The 17,487-nt window shown below is 35.4% G+C and overlaps 2 long non-coding RNA genes across 6 annotated transcripts in view; one reads left to right on the plus strand and one right to left on the minus strand.

Moving 5' to 3' along the window:
* LOC104916191 (uncharacterized) overlaps positions 1 to 17,487 on the minus strand; it is an 89,963-nt gene that overhangs the window by 22,892 nt on the left and 49,584 nt on the right. For 2 of the 5 annotated variants that reach the window (XR_014881170.1, XR_014881175.1), the window contains exon 6: positions 8,569 to 10,834. The exons of the other annotated variants lie outside the window; for them this stretch is intronic. This is a non-coding gene — a long non-coding RNA (uncharacterized LOC104916191). Of the gene's footprint in view, positions 1 to 8,568; positions 10,835 to 17,487 lie in introns of those variants that run through there. 5 annotated transcript variants of the gene reach the window in all.
* LOC146545197 (uncharacterized) lies at positions 4,422 to 8,549 on the plus strand. Its single transcript, XR_014881176.1, has 2 exons — positions 4,422 to 4,754; positions 7,800 to 8,549. It is a non-coding gene; the product is annotated as an uncharacterized LOC146545197 (long non-coding RNA).

Here is a 17,487-nt window from a genome sequence, read left to right on the forward strand (position 1 = left end):
AGATATATGAGATCAGGAAGTAAAACAAATCTGTAGCTTCCGCTAGCAAAGTCTGTATTCAATATCAAGTTCCTCATGTGTATGGCTCCCAGCTGTATTCATCATACAAAGAGTCAAACCATAAGCATTTAATTTATGGATTTTTTTTTTTTTTACTGGGAAAGACACATTATACCTGATTTGCTCCCAAACAGACAAAAAGGCAGAACCTCTTGACAGTGTCAGTCCCCCTGGTGACTACACAACCAGCTGAACAGGTGAGCACAGCTTTAGGAGTAATGGCGAATGTCATGGGACCACATGCTCTCAAAAGTCATTGGCAGCTTTGTCACTGCTGTTCCAGCCTTTCAGCAGGGAAAGGAGCAGCTCCATGGCAGCAATGGCTGGAAGAGTGCCCAGATGCTGATGGCAGATTTTTGGAAGCACAGTTTCTGATAAGTAAGAAACCTCCAGGTTTGAGAGTGGAAAGTGGAGAGGAAAAAGTTTCCTTCAAGTTAAATCTCGTTCTGTTTCTGGAAAGAGGTATATTCGCCAGAGAATTTACACATTTAAAATCAGTTTTCAGGAACAGATGGAAAAAAATGTTCACTGAGGATAAAAAATTATCTGGAGAAAGAAAAGAATAGACAAGCAGTAGTGAAAGAGTCCTTATGAAAGGTCATTTATTAGAGAGAAAGGGAAGACTGAGATCAGAATCATGATCTTAACAAGATCCAGTCCAGGGTGGTATTTCTTAATGGAAAACTTCTGACAGATTGCAAAGGGAAGCAGTCTGAAAACTCTGCTTCCCAAAGGCCCTCATGTGATTTTGATTTGAGGGCATGAACAGTGCTGAACCCAAATGGCAGGACATCTGCTGACTAAAGCCTAAGAGAGTGCTTTCAACTTCCAATCCTTTCTCAGTTGCAAAGAATTTCCCCATCGTTTGTAGCATTTCTGTTAACTGTTTCTCCTCCATATTGTAAAAATATGTGTCAGTGTAAAGTTTTATGAAAAAAAATCTATTATCACAGACATCTATTTTTGCAAAAATAATTGTAGTTTTTTTTTCATCTTATATCCAGATCAGTAGTGTGAAGCAATGTCTAGGTCCTGTTAGCTTAGATGCAACATGTATCACAATTATGGAATCATAGAATCATCAAAGTTGAAAAAGACCTCCAAGATCATCCAGTCCAACCATCCACCAATCACTTGTATTCCCCACTAAACCGTGTCCCTCAGTACAATATCTAAACAATTCATTAACTCCTCCAGGGTTGGTGGCTCCACTACCTCCCTGGGCAGCCCGTTCCAGCACCTGACCACTCCTTCAAAGAAGCTTTTCCTAATGACCAATCTGAACCTTCCTGGAACAAATTGAGGCCACATCCCTATGACAAATAATGACATTCAAATTTTATTCTATATTGTGGTTCCAAAAATGATAAAATGAGGTAGCCTTTCACATTCATTTCACCATTTACATTGTGCCTTAGTCCAAATATATGCACATTATATGCTGACATTTTCAAGCTGTAAATGACATACACGTGCCAAATTTTGTAAGAAAATTATGAAGTATGTTGGTTATAAGTGTTAGCAGCATCTATAAGCTACTAAGTGCATCCAGTATCAGCAACATGCTGGTGTGCTCTGCAGTTTTCTGTTTCATAGGACACTGGTGGTTGCAAATTAAAGAAGAAAGTGAACAGTAATCTTCAACTTCGGTATTTTCTAATGATCATAAAACTGAGTAACACAGCTTTCCTGCTGGCAGTGGACATGGTCAGATCTGACACTTCCAGCAACAGGTGTTTTTCCTTTGCGGATCTAGGGCACATGCACCGACCTTCTTCTTCATCTTTGTCTTCACACCTCCTGCTTTTATTACCTTGGGATCCGATTCATTCAGAAATTATGATTCACAGAGGTATCATTTAACAAGAGAAACAACCAGTGTGTCTGTAAAGTCAACAGATGGATCTTATTTGCACTGGTGTAAATCAGTGGTATGCTTCTAGGTGAGTGGAGTAAGTAGGAGTGTAGGAAGTTGTAGGATAATCTGGCTCACTTTATCCATGGCTGTGCTTACTTAAAAGCAAAAAACTGGCAACTATCAGTGATGGTAAATTTTCTGATATAATCTCAGTAAGTTCAGAGAGGACAATGAGAAAGAATAACAATAAGAATTGTTGCCCACTCATCGCTAGGGGAAGTCCAGATGCACACAGCTTCATCATCTTTCTGAAGTGGAGTACATGGAGTTAAGCTTCCTCAGAACTAAATGTTGAGACTGGTTCTGAGAGACAGGAGGTCATCCTTATCTTTACAGAAAGGCAAAAGAATCCTTTACAGCAGATGTGATTTCCTTGCATCCAGCAGATGTGTGCCCATGAAATAGTTAGGCATATGCAGCATCTGATAGGAAAGGGCCCTCCCCTGGGACCTTCTTGGTGCTTTAGAGAATTACTGCAACATACCTCAAAAATACACTTTTCTTACCAGATTGTCAAAAAGACTCACAAACGTTATTACAGTAAGGAATACAGTAGCAATTGTGGTGGTGGTGGTGTATCTCAGGCAAAGCTTTTGCACATTTTCACGACTTTTACATGTTGTCTACTTACTTAAACATAATAAAATATTTCTGCAACCTAGAATTTTTTAGCAATAAAACAAAGAAAACACAGATCTGTAGGTGTCATATTTTTCACGTTAACCATTATCAAAGTATTAAGCCTAACTTACTCTAAATCATCAATTTATAAGAAAGCATCTGTTTACCAGCTGCCAGTAGCTGTCCAAACTAATCAGACTGACCCCAGCTGGAAAAAGGATGACCTCCATCAAGTTGAAGAGTTGATTCCTCCAGTGCATACAGACTCAGCAGTAGTTTTGAACTATAGCCTTAGAAACCCATCCTCTGCCTCTTGTACCATATTACATTATTTAAAAATATTGCTTCTGTTCTTCCTTCTTAAAGGAAAAAAAAAAAAAAAAGACATAATAAAATTGGCCATTTTTTTCATTGAGAAAGTCATACTTCCATAATATGTTCCTCTGTGGAGTTAAAAAAAAAAAAAAAAAAATTGCACCTAACCTTATACTTCATTAAGTACTGACACATTATATAGATCTTTTAATTATACTAATAAACATGAAACTAGAGGCAAGGGAGAAAGAAGCTTTCATAGCATCTGCCTTGGGATTTATAACAGTTGGGTTTTGTTCTAACTGCTCTTTGTATAACAGGGGAGGTTTGGATTCCAGGTGCATGTTATTTCCTCCTCGACAGAGAAATGTATGGAAATGAAAACAAGACAATGTCTACCTTTGTGCTAATATATAAACCCTTGCATTCTTGTACAGCAATAATAAGAGGGAAAATACTGACTGGTAAATGTATAGATTTTAAGCATATTTAAGACTTTAACATCAGCTTGTATTCAGGCACCCTCTTCATGGTGGCTGCTCCTACACACTAATCCAATTACTCACAGTTGTGAAAACTTTTGGTCTTAAAGACATATTAGCATAGGGCCCTTTATCCTGAAAATGCTGCTCAAATATTTTATTAGCTTCTGGTGGCTGATCCTGCTATGAGTAACTGTGTAACTCTCTGTTGACGTTGCGCATGCGATTGGACATTTTGCAATGCTAAATGACCTCAAGAGGCAGAGGCAGAGTCAGAATTTCCCTTCATAAATGTGAAGTGTAAATGAAGCAAAAAAGAAAAGATATGCCTTGAAGTTTCTTAGACACTTGTCTCACTGGGAGTAAAAAAAAAAAAAATGCAAAAATTGTTGCAAATCAGAAGTATTTTTAATCCATTTTGAACAGAGTGTAAAAGAGAAAATGGGTCACGTAGAGTGATCATTTTTGTAAGTGCAACGATCAAGTAATTGCTGTAATCTGTAAGACTCATATGCAGAGCACTTGAGTTAGTTTTCTTTTGTTAGTCTGTTAGTTTGCTATTGTTTCTTCTTTTGTTGATTGTTTTCTGGGGGTGGGCTTTGGTTTTGTTGCTTTTGTAATAATCTTTCTCTTTCCTCTTTTTCCAGTTTGATTTAAAAAAAAGTTCTTACACAGAAGTTAGAAGTTAGAAGAGGAGAAGAGGAAGAAGAAAAGACAGGGAAAGGGAAAGGAAAAGAAGGAAAGGGAAATCTGGTTTCAAGGAACATCTTGTTTCAGAAAAATGACTACTAATAACTGGTAATATGCTACAAAAGTTAAAGGGATCCTGCAAAAGCAGATTCAAAAGAGATAAGTAACTCAAAATGCAGAAAATGAAAACCAGAAGAAAGTTCAGTATTAAAACCTTTGTTGGCTTTAGCTGGACACAATGTGACCTCTTACATTTGTTCTTTCTGCTTGTCTGGAGTCCCCAAAGATTCAGTAAGCTTCACTGGACAGAGGTTCAGTCATTCAATGACTTAACACTGAATCCTGTACTATGTTGTCATGGCTAGAAAATCTCCACTTGTGGAAAATGCTTCTAAACAAGGGCAACTCCTTTATTTATTGTTTGAATATAATCATATGGTTTCCTGCCTTGCACATCTGGTCTTAGATAGTCAGATCTGGAAACGATAGCTTTTTACATTTTTAACTCCACCCTACAGTGTCAGTAAGGACTTGATCCAGATCCCAGTTGGAGTCCTTTCTACTGACTACAGTGGAAATGGAACAGGCCCCCTTCGAATTGCTGTCTCCAGTGCATTGGATATTAAGAAGGAAAGTTTCGAGGGAAAAATCTTTTCTGTCTTATGCTGGTAAGAAATCAAGGATTCTTTACTTGAATCAGCTAGTACTAATTCTGTAGCACAGAAATCTTCATTTGTCCCTTGGTATTCATTAAACTATCTCTGTACTGAGGTTCTTAGTTGCTGTTAAAATATGATTTATTTAGGAAATTACAATAGACTTGATGCTTTTACTATGTGACATTCCATGTTTAACTTACTTGTCTCATACATAAATTTATCTTATCAGCATGTTCCTCTTTAAAAGACCTCTGAGTATCATCACAGTTAATTAAAATGAGTTTAGTGAAGGAAAAAAAAAAAAAAAGAGAGAGAGAATATTACTTATTGCTGCTACTGGTTGTAGAATATGGCTGTAATTATACATTATTAATTCTTAATAAATTCAAGTTGACCCAAAGTCATTTATTTATTTATTTTCACTGAGAAGGGGGATTGGGGTGATGGGTAGAGTTTCCATTTTTTCCTTTCTCATAATGCAATTTAACAAGTAAAAATAGTCTACTTTTACAAACAAGTAAAGCTGTATGAGAAGTAGCCCAGTGTGGATAAAGATTCAGGTTTGGTTGGGTTTCTGGCTAGTAAATTTTCCTAGGAACACTATTCAGTATCTAGATAAAAGGAGAGGAGTGCTGTCATTCTGTCAAAACTGGGTCCATGAGGTGCAGATACAGGCAGTAGAGCTGAATAAATACAAGCATGGGGCAAAGAACATGAGATTAGCACTATTCCCTAGTTACCTAAATAGAAATAAGTAGTTTTCTTGTACAATCCTTACCCTAGAAAGGGTAAGGGAGAAAAATGCAGTTTCTCTTTTGAAGAGACCACATATGTCCCATTTGTAAGCCATTCAGCATGGCAGTATCTGATACTATGGAACAAAAATTATTTTCATGTTTATGTGGGCTATGGTTCAACAAGACAGAAAACTTGGCTCTGGGGTTCTTCCTATCGGATCCAAAACACCATGGCCACATGCCATGAAGCACTGATCAAGTGTAAACCCACTCTGCTGGTTCAGATTTGTTCAAAACATCTTGAAAGATTAACTGGAGGCCTATGCACTGGACCAGGGAGCATCTGTTCTCACACACATGGTAAAAATCTGCCATAATAGCACAGAATGCCAGCTAATACAGTTCTAGTTAGTTTGGTTTGCACATGTTCTGGATTATATTTATACTGATGAGTGATCTAGCATTGTCTCACAGTGAAGTCAGAGCTTGAGGAATTGTAGCAGTGAGCAAGCTGCTCATTGTCAATGCACAAAGATATTGGATATCTTTGCTTCTGCACAAACTACATTCTTTATTCCCTCTCCAGTAAACCTACAAGCAGACAAAATGTACCTGCAGTAGGATAGCCAGTTAATAATGGCATCCAACCAAGCTCTTCCGAAAACACTCCCTAAAGAGATATGGTAAAGCAAATGTCTTTGAGTCTTGAGTCTTGAGACTTCTGAGGTGTATGACCTGATAAACTCATTGATGTACAACTTTAAAAGTGTCTATCACTCAATAGCAAAAGATGAACTGTAAATAATTGAAAAATTCATATAATTTTTCATCCTTTCCCATATAAAAAGACTTGGTCAAATCATATACCACATATCCACCTTCCTGTTATCTCTGGCTTGAATAAAGAGATGCAATTTTCTTCTACGTTAACAAGATCATTAATAAGATCATAAGTATAGGGTGCTTTCCAAAATTCACTCAAACTATAGAACATTTTCTATAAACTACAGCAACTAGTGAACTGAACTGCGTACCCGATGCCTTGTACATATAGATCTCAAAATGAGGGACTGTTAGCAAATATAATCCCAACTGCTTCTGTGAAGGTCCAATATTGGGAAAAAATATTTTGATTGTGTGACATTGTTTGCTCTTCTGAGTCTTTAACTTTATTTTTTTGTTGTTGTTCTTTTGGTTTTTGTTTTGTTTTGCTTTGTTTTGTTTGTTCTTGTCTTTTTAACTCTCCAGAATCATAGAGGGTTTGCTTGGAACTCCTTCTTGGGAGACCAGAAGGAATGTTCAGCTGTTTTTTGTAACAGAATACTCAAGACTTCACAGAAAATACTGACTCACATTTATACCAGTAAAATGTTTTTAAAGATTTCACCAGGGGTTTAGCAGGAAAAATATATTGTAGTTCTGATGATTCAACATGCCATTTCATAGCTACACATCATTAACACTTTAAAATGATCTGTTTCATTTATTTTTTCATCTATATTTCTCTCACTTTGCTTTTGTCAATTCTCCAGAGATTTTTTCTTAACATTCCCTTGTATTCTTGAATCTGGAAAAAGAAGGCTTTATAATCATAATTATTCAACTGAATGCAAATTTTAGTGCTTTGAAAAAAGAGCATTCTCAGATGAGCATTTTCTTCTCAGCACTCCCCTTTGACTATTCTTTGGCAAAATTTTTCTGGTTATTTATTTATTTGTTAATTTCTTCCTAATCTGAAAAGATTGAGTCTTCTCTGAAGGAAAATTGAGTAATTCTGAAGGAATATACTATGAAATTCTTGGATTTAAAATTATTTGAAGTTTAATTTGCCAAAAATTTAATTCAGCACTTGAGTCTTGACATTTAAGTGAATTTCCTTTATTTTTACAGGTCATACGTATTTACAACATAGAGTGGTGAGTTACACAGAAAGCCTTCTGGAAATGATTATGTCAGCTCTCAAACAAGCAGTAAAGTACATATGACTCTGCATCTATGATAACAAGAGTCATAGTTTATTCATTCAGCAACAACATTGCTCTCATGTGATACCTACTATTTTGGGATTGAGCTGACACTGTTCTGAGGTGCAGAGTATGGTGCTCTATGCCTTTTGCCCTAATGACTTGATTTACTTGGATATCTCTGCACTGCACTAAATGCATCCACAGCAGTAATGAAGTTATATCAGAAGGTAAACTAAGATTTTTCAGTATGTTTTATCTAGAACACTTCTGGTATGCAGAACCTTACATAAATTATTTTCTTATGTTCTTATTTTCTTTTCACTTCCTTTTTTCCTGTGTAATGCATATAGGTTCCACTTCTGCACTTGTGGATGGATCTCATCGGGTCCCATGGACTTCAGGTTCTTTAGATGGTCTCAAACCTAATCTTCATTTAGTGGGCAAATCTCTCAGTTCTTATCTTTTCATTCTGCAACTTGGGCGGTGCAGCTAAGAGCCCTTGCTGTTGAAGACTGAGGCAAAGAAGTCATTGAGCACCTCATCTTTCTCCATATCCTTCGTGATCAAATCACCCAGTCTAGTCAAATCTGCTCATGAGTAATTTTCAGAAGCATGAACTACAACTACCTTAAATCTGGGAACCAAGAAAATTCTTTGAACTGACTATTGGAACACTTGTGTAGCACGTTCAAATGTGTGTCTGGACAACCATCTGGCTTGCTCACTTTAGGTAAAAATCCACTTAATAATTTCAGATTATTGATTCTGGATGGGTTTGGAGACAGAATCAATCTTACTCCATTGCTTTTCGACCTCTGGATGATTGTTTCCATCATTTCATCACGTTTCCATTTGATCCAACTGATGAAATTGTTCTTAGGGCTATGCTTTAATTTGGATAACTTAAATGATCTGGGTTAAAAATAACTATAGCCTGAATAAAGGACTATTTTAAGCTTGCTATGTTGATGAAGATGAGCTAATCAAAATATGTCTGTTGTAAACAACATATGGACCTTTATGCATTCAATAGAGGCCATATGAAACTCAGCATGTTCCTTAATGAATTTCTGTGATTAAATAAATTAATTAATAACACATTTTTCTCAAGCGTTTGAACTTAATTTCCTCATTATCTTGGAAAGAAAAATAGCCTCAGAGAGTAGTAATTTGCTTTGCACTGATACCATGTAGACCACTTGAGAAACATCAGGATCATGAGGAATAAGCAAGTATGCATAGTCCAACTTCCTTGAAAGAGCCATTTATTGCCTACAAACCCTCCACAAATTGTGATTAGAAAAAGATCTATTAATGAATAGATCGCAAAACAAATATGCAGACTAGGCTGCCTTTTAATAGTGAGTGAATATGCCCTTTGGAACACAGAGTGTTGAAGCTTCTATCACTGCCTGTGGTACTGAGGATGGTAATCAACATCCTGTCTAGCATGACTGAGGCTGCACAGGCAAAGGAGACTCTCACAGGAAGGCCAAAGATTCAGCACTTCGAACATCAAAAACGTAATTTGGCCACTGTTCTGTGCATTTAAAAGGTTAGATATTGAAAAAATCAGTGTCAGAAACATTAATGCACTTCTACCCTGGCTAAAAAACGGAGAACAATGTTCCTCAAGTCAGCAATCTGCTGCTTCGAATCAGCTAAATGACTGACTCTGTGCATGTTACATGCAGCACCTGCTGCTCTCTCTAGTAATCTGGAGAAAGCCAGGCAATCTGAACACGCATTTTTCACTCATGACTTCACAGTAACTAAAAGCCCCTGACACACAGAATTTTCATGTTGTTACAAGAACTGCTCCAGACTAACAACCTCTCCCTCTCTCAAGGGAGGAACTAAAGTTTGAGCTGGAAACCTGAGTTCCAAATATCTCTAAATCTGTTCTTTTGCACAGAAAATTGTCTGTTTGCAGTATACCTGAGTTGCTACATTAATGCATTTGTTGTGTTTGTTTTTTTTGTTTTGGTTTGGTTTTGTTTTATGTCTGCAACTGTATGTTGCTCAACACTTATGGTAGAAACTAGAATTAGAGGCTGGACACACTTCTCATAATGGAAAACATTTTGGCAATTCCTGAGCATTTTCCAGATAATATTTATGTTTATTTTTTATTTTGTTTATATCAACAAAAATGATAATAACAGGAAATAGATAAAGTAATAAATAATGTCTTTGTTGTGTAGACAAGAAAGAACAAATTTATTATCTTGTCTTTCAAAGACAAGCTGAATACTGTTTGCAATTAGAAACGTGTCTCATCAGCATCTTTGCAACCAGATTAGAAAAGTAATGATGTCAAAATTGTAATGCCACAGATGAGCATATATAAAAGCTGTACTGTAAAAACAAAACAAACAAACAAACAAACAAAAACAGCTAACATGTTAAAATCCAAGAATTCTCTTGGATTCATGAAGACTTTGTAGAGTTAAATTTTTTGCCTTTTTCTTATGCATACGTAATAACCAGCTTTCATCAACAGTGATTAAACAAATCTTTATAAAATTATAGTCCTGTGGATAAGGAGAAAATACCTTATTTCCCTTTCCTTCTAATCTGCATAGTTGCACATCTAGTTTTAGACACACACTTTCAAGTTTTGAAGCTACAGCATTTTTAATGAATGAGCATGATGAGAGAGACAGATGATTAACTATTAATTCACTACATGTTCAAATTACCAGGTGTAAGAGCACACAATAAATCTCCCAAGTCAGAAACCAGAAAAAACATGGATTTGTCTTTTCAACAAAAACAAGAATAAATGTATTGTAATACAGCAAACAACTTCATAGAATATATCCTTGTTGCCAAGAAGCTAGGTTGAATATCCCAGACAGATTTTTATATAATCTTATATAAATATGGAAAAGTAAATATACCATATGAGGCCTAACATTCATTATACAAACAGTGAACACTTTACACAAGTATAGGAAAAGGATATTCATACAACAGTGCTCACAAATATTGCCACATACTCTGCCTTTATGTTTAATGTACTTGTAAAGCTGTATCTCCTTGATATTTGCAGGTAGGCCACTAGAAGGCCCTAGGCAACCTGAATGCAGCATCAACAAAATGAGGTAATGCTCCCTCTGACTCAATCAGTAATGCTATTCCATCTTGCAGAAGAGTTAGTAAGAAACGTGAGTCTGGATTACCAGCATAATACATCACATAAATTGCAACACATTACTCTAATAGTTTACAACCAAATGCAGAACCATATGCAAATAAAGGATACAACATATGGATGCTCAGGCATCACTAAGTAGGTCCTCAGGACAACTGACCAGTGGCCACAATTTGCTGCCTGGTTTTCATATGCTTCTCCTTAAATTCTACTCAGCAGTACTCCACTCTGCAAGCAAAGCAGTCACCATTACAAAGTAGCATTTCTCAGCAATACCACCCCAGAGTATCTGATATATCATCTTTCTGTCTCTGGGCAGGATATAGTTGCTAAATCTCTACACTAAAGATTTTTTATGGCAGCTATAATTTGATCTCTATCCTTGACGTGGTTTGAAAGGCCTAGTAGAGACAGCTATTTTATATGCATCAACATATTTTTAATTTACTAAGTTAATATAAAACCTAATTTATAGGAGATATGAATGAAGTACTGCATCCAAGAGATTAATAAATTCTCCTAATTTGTTTTCTAAATGATAGCATTTTTTCCAAAATACCCTTCAGATAGATGACCAGATAAAAATGGATTTCTGTGCATGCAGATACATTTCTTTAGAGTGTTGCTCCATACTGACCCAAATATAATCCAGGTTCTCTGTGCTTTCCAAAGGAATATTTTTATCATGTATGATTTATCATACTGTTTTATGTCTAGGTAATTTCACTTTTTATAAGATGGTTCTACTAACATGAAAAGTTAATACTTAGGAGGCAACCATCACATCCAAAACTATGTTTAAAATATGTATCATGTAAGATTCTATTAAAAGGTTAGAAATTCAGGTCTTATATGTATATGCAGTTTCCAAAAGTTTCTGTATTTTAACAATAGATTCGGACTTTAAAATGTTTAGAGAAGGAATGGAATCTCTTGATTGGAAAATCTTTTTTTCCTAGACTAGCTTGTCCTCTCGGATTATAAAATCTACATCAACAAGAAAACAACCTCTTTTTTACATTATATAACCTATTGTTTTTGGTTTATCAGAGTAGAAAATTTGAAAAGTACAAAAGCTCAAACTTGCAAGACATCTTTCTTCCAACTCTGTAATTAGCAAAGCCTAACAGTGAATCGAGCTAGTATCAACATCAGGATGCCTCGCAAATTGGTGAAGATGAGCCTAAAAGATACAATTAATTCCAGAATCAGGAAAAACAGATTACAGGCACATATCCTGATGTTTTATCCAAAAAATGCCGCTCTCTGGGGACATAATTTTCTCTGTTCAGTGTCACTTTATATTAGCCATCCATCATCTGGTCATCAAATTCAGCTTTTCCTTCAGTGCCAAGTCTATTTTCAAGTTTCTACATTCCTTATGTGTCATTGAATCCTCTCTTTCTTCCCAAGTGTGCTGGCTGACCAGGTTGGGTCAAACATCAAATATGTCTGGTGTCTTTAGAGGGATTTTTTGTTTGCTTGTCTTTTTTACCAGATCTTTCTGGTTTTTTGTGCTTGCACAACTTTTCCGTTCATTCATTCAAGAAAGGGAGGTATTACTGAACAGAGATATGGAGAAGTTTCTGTGTGGTCCTTAGGCCACTTGTGTGGGATGGTATAATCCAATGTTACCTTCTCAGGGTGCTAATCCTTCCCTGTTGATTTAATTACAATAAGATATTTCTTTCCTTTTATTCTTTTTTTTTTTTTCCTGTTAAAGTTGCATATTTTCTTTCTTTCTGTTTTTGAGAACCTCAAAAAATTTGGACCAAAATTCTGCTCCAGTTTGCTATCAGATGAATCTGGATAATTTCCACTGAGTTCAAGCAAAAAGTCACTTTCTCCTCTGCTTTCCTCAGAAAAATCCTTTGCAAAATCCAGTGAAGCATTATTATAACTGGGGAAGCATTTTCTGGGAAAGTTATTTGCATTAAGTTACACTCAATAGAAGCACAACATAAGAAGACTTTCACAAATGAAATATCCAAAACCATGGTTGCAGCTTTTTCTTGTGGAACTGGGAAACACACACTTTCTGCCTCACTGTGTGCTGCCTTGAGTGCTTTTGTGATCTTTCCACTTTTCAGTGATGTGGTCACGAACAAAACAGGTCTAGCCCAACCAAAAATGAGGTGGTACTAAAACTATTTTCAAAAATTTTCCTTGTCCAGAGGTACTTTGAAAAGGTGTTCCATAGCTCAGAAAAGTGCAGGGTACAAATCTAAGTTTTACATTCTTACCCTAGCTGGGCCCACTGTTCAAGCCTGTCTAGGTCCTTATAATAATATTATATTTGACAACATATATATATTATATGACATTGCAGCCTTCAGTATTATTTGCTGGTCCATAACATGTATACTTTTTCCTATTGTTTTGCTAACTCTTTTCTTCTAATGTCTTCCTTCTTCCACATTTTTATATTTTTGCAATATTTAGAAAGTACTAAATAATAACACTACAATATTACCCTTTTAATAATATTATTTATGCATGCATTTTTGTAAAACAGAAGTCTCTCAGGTCTTTCTTAAACAACAAAACAAACAAACAAAAAAACAAAAAAAAACACCTTTCAGTTTTACTTGTCTAATTAGTATTTTTATTGGCTTTGTTCCCTGCAATGTTTCCTATAAATTCTTCTTCCAGATATAAACCCTTATTTACCCTCTTTTTACCTTGGATAAAAATGCAAGTCAGACATAACAAAGAACCCACTGTAGAACCACAGGATAGAGGATAGAGGGTCTCCTAGAAATAGAAATACTAGAAAACTCAATTGCTTACCAAGCAAAGATAGACATCTTCACTTTTTAAAACTCATATAATTGTAGGCTTAGAGTCAATAAGAAGTGAACGCAAATGCCTCCATTATCTAATTTCATGGTACTTATATATAGAAGAAAAGATCAGATATCTACTAAATATCTCAAAAGGGTGGGTCTTCATAATGGAATGCTTCTTCTTTGTCTGTTCAAGAAAAATCCTTCCTCTTTTGCCAAAACACTCTTACACAGATGTCAACACATATATATATATATTTTTTCTTATTCTTTTTTTTTTTTTTTTTTTTTTTTTTTCCCCTCTCTCTCTTCTGCAGCATTTGGGTGAATTTTATTACTTTTTTGGGAAGGGAGGGGGGGTTAGTGAGTACTGGTAATCACAAAGCAATTTATTTATCAGCCCACTTCCTGCTGGCTTTTTAAAGGATACACATTTGGCAATTGTGCTTTGACATTTTGTTATTATTAGCATTTGGAGGAGAAGAAACAAAATTAAAGCACTTCCCTCAGTGAAGCTTCAGCAGTTTCATTACTGTTTACACTGACAGCAGTAGCATAGAACTTTAGCTGTAACATACAGTCCTGACTCAGTGTTTCTCGCCAGCAGCAATAAAATTGTACTGCTGCCCCGCAGGATTTTGTATTAATCCGTATGGCATTAACTCTCCATCATGTGGCATTGGGCGTTAATGAAATCACTATGAGAAGGTAATGGGTAGCTGCAACAGGTGCTGAGGCTGTGCTGCCTGTGTGCCTGGCTCTGCTCAGTGCCTGTCTTTGCCTCTTCCCTTTCTACCAGAGCTGAAAGGAAGAAATCAAACCCATTATGATAACCCAGCTGTAAATATCCTAGCTCAGATCTGGATTTTACAGTCAAGAAAGAGGTACTAAGAAGAAAACAGTTTGGTTTTGCATTACTCAGAGCTTTTTTCTTATAGTTGGGATGGTCACAGAGAGTCTCTTTTCCCAGAGACCGGAAACACAGAGCCTTCTTTTCCCCACTTCTTCCTGTCTCAGGAACTGCCTGCTTTCTTTCTGCCAGAAGGCTGCCATGGAAGTATCTATCTATTTGAATACATCCATAAACACATGCAAACTTATACATCTGCTTTATTTTTTCTTAAACTGAAGAAAAGTTATATTATTTTCTGTGAACTGTGATGTTGACTTTTATCTTGTGCAAACTAAATTTTTATAGACAAGTTCTGTTACTAAGATTTCACACTTTTTGCTCTTTACTTAATTTTACTTCTCTTAGTTTAAGATAACTTGCTCTAGTCTCTTTGGACTAAATCCTAAACTTGCTGCCTTCAGAAAAAAGAAAGCAGAAACTCCAGAATTCAAAATCAGATAATCAGAAAAAAACAAATTACAAATCTCATTGCATGGCCTGATTCTCTCAATTTCATCCTTGCTACCATAGTCTGTTTGTTCCCTTCACTTTTCTGATCTCTCTTTCTCTGTGGGCACTCACTTCATAACTTCCTTTTTGTCTTCTTCACTCGTTATCTTTTTCCTACAAACTGCAGCCACTTCTTTGTTCAGAGTACTTAAACCATTTATTCCAATTCCTAACCACAATAAAAACTGTCCTTTCAAATTAATTTAGATGTTTTTAATCAACTACAACCTATGATGACAGACTACATTAATTAAACTATTAAGATATTTTAGCAGTTTAAAGCCAAAGAAATTAAGCTACTATAAGTGTTGAAATCCACCTCTCTACATGTCAAAGACACATTCTTTTTTTCACTTTTTTTTTTTTTTAAGGTGAGGGTATTAAATACAAAATCCTAATTTATTTGTCATGCTCTACTTGAGTCACTGTACAAAGAAACTTCGCTATTTGATATCTTCCATCCATCATGTGGACAGTGAAAAATTGCCCCTCATCTCCTAAAGTAGTTCCTCCACGCAACTGGAATTCACAATGTAGGGAATGTTCATTGTCTCAAACTAGCCATGATCTGGTTTATAATATGCCAACACTTTATACTGTGTTTATCAAGAGTGTGTCAGAGGTATTGATGGTAAGCAGAAGGGAAAAGGCCAATGCAAAGCTCTACATCTGATTCATTGAATCATATGATCCAGAAAATAAAATAAAATGAAATCAGTTGCGGCAGCTTGGTATTGTATTATAATCTGATTCAACCCTCCTTGTCTTTAGAGAATAGGAGAATGCATTTGCTTTACTGTACTTTCTCCCTAACTGTACTCAGTACAACCACAGTCCCCAACTGCATGACACAAAAGTAGAATTTGAAATAGAATTTAAGCAGTGCTCTATAGATTGCCTAAAACTCATTTTGTTCTAGCAGCCAAATTAAAAAGTTCCATTTGGAGCAGCTAGATTTCAAAGTCCATTCTATCAAAAGGAAAGAAAATCAAACACCAGTGTAGTCTAAATACAACTTTGAAATGTATAGCCTTATGGAAATTATTTTAATAACCTAGTACAAAGTCAAGTTTGGAAGGAACAGGAAGAAGACCACCAGGATAAGCTTGACTGAAGTGGAAGAGTGATGGACCATTAATTTCAGACCTTCTTTTATTCAGATCTCCTGAGAATTAATTTTCTTTTTTACTTCTTCATGGCTATTTCCTGCCTTTTCTACTTTCTTCTCACTTATTTCTTTAAGATTTGAAGAAGAAAGGTCCACATAAAGAAATGTATCCTTTTCTTTATTTTTTGTCAAGTTGGTCCAGAATTCATATTGTGACACCAAGAATTTGTGTTGATATTTTACTATTCATTTTTTTACAAAACAATTTTTCCTTTGCATTGTTAGTATAAAAACAGGAACTTTTGTGTGTAAATGTCTTCACAAGATAATTTGCATTAAAACTATTTTTGTGACATCCTGAAGAAAAATAACAGAGGAGAAAATATTTTTTTGAAAATGGGACCTCTGAAGTAGCTCTGAGAAAAAAGAATGAGGTAACAATGAAACTAAAGAGCTTGCAATCCATACACTGAAATCATGGCCTGTAATCCTATAATTCAGAAGACAAAGAAAGGAAATGAACACTTGTTTTATGACTAGTATTTTGCCTGTGTAAAGAGATAACTGAATATGTGCTCATGTAGTAAATGCTTTGTTTATCGACTCTGTGTAGGTAAAATGCTCTGTCTCCTTTTTATTTTTTTTCCCCCTCCAAAGATATTTTATTTTTTTATATTTATATTTTTTTTCCCCCCAGCAAGATATTTGGATAAGCACAAGCAAATTGTTGCTAGAGAGTCTTTTGCCTCTTCTGGATATCTATAACATAGCAATTCTAACCTTCACAGTTGTGCTTATTGTTTAGCATAACATGATCCATACACAGGGAAATACTTTCTCATATATATAACACTGGCAAAGCTCATCCACTTAAAGCTGTTTCCAATGTAAATAGGGAAAATACTATATTAGAAATCCATTTATTTTTAGTTCCTTTCAAAAGTTCCTGAACATTAAATTTGACATCAGTTATTTATTTTCTATTTGTTAGTTTATAAGAAAGGATATTTTCAAACACTTTTCCAAAGAAAAGCTCAAACAGAAGATGAGAGATTAGACATGCCACAGCAGGGAGAATAAAGAAATTAATTTTAACTGAAGGCTTAGGAGTGAAACTTTAAAATGCATCTTTAAAAAAAAAAAAAAAAAAAAAAAAAAAACCACTAAGCTAATATATGAAAATTTGATTGTTAGGACATACAAATGTATCATACAAATTAGTTTCATTACCTGGGAAAATGTCCAAGGGCTTATTATCAGGAAAACAAATTCTTTCCTGGACCAATCCAGGTCTCAGGAGAAATGCTGTTCAGACAGAGATCATCTGCCAGAGATCATCATACCATCTTTAGTGCTCCTTGAATCCTTTTCCTAAAACTATTTTTCTGTGGCACTCACTCATCTCTGGAAGATTGATATTACAGCTTTATCTTCTACTACACAGAATAAAGATAATGTTTTTTATGTGTTTTGTGACTAAATAAGAGAATCTTAAACAGCCAAGGAGAGGCAATATTTAACTTAACCACAGACCTCTAAAATCACGCAATAGAAGAGCAACAAAAGAAACTCCAAGACAGAAAGA

This window comes from Meleagris gallopavo, chromosome 1, assembly GCF_905368555.1.
Source record: "Meleagris gallopavo chromosome 1, MGAL_WU_HG_1.1, whole genome shotgun sequence".
NCBI classification, from domain to species: domain Eukaryota; kingdom Metazoa; phylum Chordata; class Aves; order Galliformes; family Phasianidae; genus Meleagris; species Meleagris gallopavo.